This window comes from Callorhinus ursinus, unplaced genomic scaffold (genome assembly GCF_003265705.2).
Source record: "Callorhinus ursinus isolate GAN/ISIS: 27379988/994484 unplaced genomic scaffold, GSC_fseal_2.0 scaffold7, whole genome shotgun sequence".
NCBI classification, from domain to species: domain Eukaryota; kingdom Metazoa; phylum Chordata; class Mammalia; order Carnivora; family Otariidae; genus Callorhinus; species Callorhinus ursinus.
In genome coordinates, this window is record NW_027397069.1 from 57,749,978 (window position 1) to 57,754,384 (window position 4,407).

A 4,407-nucleotide genomic window follows, 5' to 3' on the forward strand; every position below is an offset into this window, starting at 1 on the left:
GGTGGGGGAGGGTGCGTGGTATCACCAGCAACGTCTTCTTAAATCAGAACAATTCTCCTTCCTGCTGTATATATTGAAGCTCTACATGAGATGTTGGGACAATTAGCCAGTTGGCAGAACTCACAAACTACCTCGGTAGCATTAGTCAACCTATTTGGCAAAGCAGGTTGGACAGAGACTAAGTGCTCACTATGCCCAGTTGGGCTGGAACAGTGAGTGACAGTGTTTGGGATGAGTTTGCTGGGTGATGTGACCAGATTTCCTGGTACAGAGAACTGGGCAGATAGTATATTTGTTACTCTACACCTTCCCCCATGTCCCATGGCTCTCCTGTCTCCTGGGGGTGGTGTGAAGTGAGGGAAGAGGGTGGAGTCCACATAGCGCAAACCCATTAATTTTCACAACAGCACTCTGGGCTAGCTGCTATACATATATATATTTATAACTTTTAGAGGAGGAAGCTGAGGCTCACAAAATTCAAGGATCTAGGCCTGAGATGACAGAGCCAATGGGAAGTGCTAGGGAGACATTAAGGTGTGTGTTCAGAAGTTACCTCCTGGAGGCGACCCTGAGCACACTCCCAAATAGCCTCAGCCTGGCAGCAACCAGAACCTTCTCTGGGTACCATGGAAACCCAAGAACCTGGGAGGCTGACCTGGCCAGGGCCTCGGAAAAGAAGAGAGGGGCAGGAGTTGGCCTGCTGGTCTTTGGAGGGGTGTGGGGTAGTCTGCAATGTTGCACCTGCTTCAGCTCACAAGCACTATGATGCTGTGGGATCAGTTTGGGAAGAGAGATTTAGGAAGCACTCCATTTAATCTCAGATTGGCCACAAACCTCCTGCAAGTGCTGAATGAAAACCCCTCTAGCAACAAAACTGGGGGTCGTAAACACCAAGCAATGCCATTGGTAATATGAAGTGATAGTTGACTTCCCCCAAATTTATAAAGGGTAATGGAAGTAACTCATTATTTTCACAGAATATAGGTTGATTCATGATCCTGCCCAGTTTAGGGATCACAGTTTTACTCTCTGAGGTGAAGAAAGTGTACTGTATGCAGTACTGTATCCATAAACATTCCCTGAGAGAGCAGAAAAGGAACAAAGACAAAGTTATGTAAGGTATTCCTTCTGCCCTGGGATACATGCAGAAGCCTCTACCCTTCGAAGGGAGCTTTACTATGCACCAAACACATTTACTTCATTTACTTCTATAAAGCTATGGAAAACTAGAGAGATGATTTTCTTATTGCTTCATACTGTGTACGTTTTACCAGTCTGAGGTAGGTTTGTTGCTACTTCAGACCCTTATAAAGCCCACAGTCTACAAAGAAAGGGGCTGGAATGATACCTGTGGCACAGATACCTTCTTTCCATTTTTCTCTCGGCAGACACCTGAGGCAGAGTTTCCCCTCCGGTCTCTCTCGCAGGATATAGACCCCAATCCAACCTATGGTCTCATGTCCCGGTGGCCTCGCTGAGCCACAGACACATGTTTAGAATTCCTCAGTCAACTGGGAGGCGGGCAAAGAAAGCCCCAGGCAAGAAAGGCAGACCCTGGGCACTTTTGAACTTACTGTGGGTATTAAAGGAGCATTGAACAGGAAAGGAGATGTGAAAAGAGCAGCCAGAGGTTTTAGCTGACTCAAGAGATCATTCTCCTAGGAGACCATGGGTGCATAGCCTGCTTTGCGGTGTGTGCATTTAAGAGATAACTGTGTGAAGTCCCACTTATGTGCCTGGTGTCCTCAGTATGCAGAACTAAAGCCTTCTACAAAAGGAGGTGGGCCAGGGCTGCATCTGTGCCTCCCTCCAGGTGGAGAGATCCATAGCAGGCTCTATTCTCCTGCCCAGGGCTGGCATTTTAGCCTGCATGCATGGGAGTAGGCAGCCTGGTTGCCTCTGGCTGGTGTCCATTCCGACTGGTTGATGTCTGTGTTGTACCTGTTGGTAAATATTTTGAACATCACCCCCGGCCATAGGCATATCCTCATAATATTGGTTAATGGAAAATCTCTAGCCAATTTCCACAGACCTCCATCCTTGTTCTTAACCAATGACTTTAAAGAAATGGTAGAAAATGCTATTTAGACAGGAGATAAGCTTGATAAACTGGACTCAGTCTCAAGCTCTTCCCTTGGATAACTTCTTGGGTCTTGGCTTAAATGTGACTTTTCTAGAGAGAGCTTCCGTAACTCCTCTGTATTAGGCCCCCTCTTCTCCAGGCCCACACCTCGCAATACTTCCCCAGTTAATGTGCTCATTATACTCCATCGTTCTTACTTGTTTTTAGTGAACATCTGTCCTGTTGCAAGGTGTCTAAGGGCAAGGACCTCACGGATCTTGGTCACCCCATGTGCCAGAGCCTAGCTAGCATCAAATAGGTTCAGTTAATATTTATTGAACAAATGAGATGAAATAGGTGTTGAATATTTATTAGATGACAGATGTAATACCTGTCCTCAAGGGGGTCATTCTTTACAGGAGACAGTAAAAACATCACCATATGTTATGGGTACAAATGGCACCTATACGAGGTGTATAGGAAATGCAGTGAAGGGAGCAATGAGCTCACCGCTAGGGGCTTGTGGGGGTGGGGGGAAGACTTTCTTATGAAGGCAAGTCTCAAAGTGGGAACTAAGAGTTTGTCAAGTGGGGAGAGCAGTCCAAGAAGAGAGAGCTGTAGATAGAATTTCAGAGGGTACTGAACAGATGTAGCATATTTGGAAATGGTTTTCATTCAAATTGACAAGAGTTAGAAGCATCAGGGGAGAAGTAAATAACAGGCTAGAAAGGTCTTCTAGGGCGTGTTAGGAGGCCAGGCTCTAGTTGCTATAGGATGGAGAACTTTTACAGCATTTTAACAAGGGCAGTTAATTTTCTCAAAAACACAGCATTAGTGATAAGTCTGGAGAATGGGTTGAAAATCGAAGATTCTGGGAGTAGGGATATTTCCTGGAGGGCAGATCCTTCCTCATTGTAGCATTCAAAGGGTAAGAGAGGGGAAATAGTTATAGCTAGCACTGATGGTTCTACGCAGAGGGATGGAATCTGGGTCCTGACAGGCAGGAATGCAATGAGCTGTGATTTAAGACTCTCCTATGACTTCTTTGTGCCTCAGTAACTGCACCTGTAAAACCTAAGGACTGGACTGGAGGATCTGCCATATCCCTGAACACTAACATTTTAGAACTCTATGGAATCATAAACTAACAAGAGGAAATAAAGTAGGAACTCGTGCTATATTGCTAGTCCTAATAGTGTTGTGGGGACACAAATTATAAAGAAATCAACACAAATACTGCCTTAGCAGCCAGTCAGCCTGACCAGCAGTGCAAGAGGGGGGCTGGCCCAGAGGAAGACCGTGGAGAAACCAAGAGGTCCTGCTCTTTGGGCGCCAGCCAGGGCATACCTCTACTTGGAGAAGTTTCTGGGCTTCCCTTTTTCAGAGGGACATGGACAATCGAGAAGGACAAAGTAGCCGGAATGGTGAAAAGTCCAATATCCAGATCATAGGAAAACTGAATGAAAACTGGGAATATTTATCTTGGAAAATAGAAAACTGGGGGAAAATGTATTAGCTGCCTACATAGGTGTAAAAAATTTCCATGTGGAAAAGGGGTTTGATTTTATTGGACTTCAGCGATCAGGTTTAGGACCAATGATTGGAAGTTTCTGAACGCATGGTTTGGTCGAATATATGTAAAGAAATCTATCCAGTAAGTAGGTTTTTCAAAAAATAAAAGCGCATTTTTATAAGTTTAGCGCATTTGCCATACCCTTTTCATGCAGGAAAGAGGGAATTCAGTTTTGTTCAGTATTATATTGGTGCTATCCATATATAATACCTGTCACACAGCACTTGTTCAGCACGTATTTGTTAAGAGTAAACAGGGAACGTGTATTGAGTGAGCTGTGAACTGTTTTTCATCCCTGATATTAAAATGAATGTCTCAATCCCTAGCACTCTTATTTATACAGCCCTTACCATGTTATATTCTAATTTGTTCTTTCCGTATCTCTTTTCCTTCCTAGGCTGAGAGCTCACTAAGGTGAGGGGTTGTGTGTTCGCTGTGTCTTTGGTGTTCACTCTGGGTGCATAGCAAGTGCTCATTTGAGTAGGGGGCCATCTCATTTATTATTCAAATCAGGATTCTTTAAGAGCGAATGGGGTGCTGACCCGATGGGAACCGACATCACAGCATAAGATGGCACCGTGCTGGGCAAACCAGGCCGTGTAGGTATCCTAATCAGTAAGTGCTGTACAAAGTGAATGAGTTTATGGAGCCTGCAGAGGCAGGCTGTAGGAATGCTCTCCTTCTATTGAGATTAAAAACTCCCTGGGAATGCCACCCAGTGGGCTCAGTTCTGTTTGACTAGACATGCAGAATGCATCAAGACTTCCTTTCA

The 4,407-nt window shown here is 44.9% G+C and overlaps 1 long non-coding RNA gene across 1 annotated transcript in view; it reads left to right on the top strand.

Annotated features, from left to right (window-relative positions):
* Window positions 1-4,050, top strand: part of LOC141373121 (uncharacterized) — a 13,650-nt gene extending 9,600 nt beyond the window's left edge. The window contains exon 4 of the long non-coding RNA XR_012378812.1: window positions 4,033-4,050. This is a non-coding gene — a long non-coding RNA (uncharacterized lncRNA). The remainder of the gene's footprint in view (window positions 1-4,032) is intronic.
* Window positions 4,051-4,407: the final 357 nt, after the last annotated feature.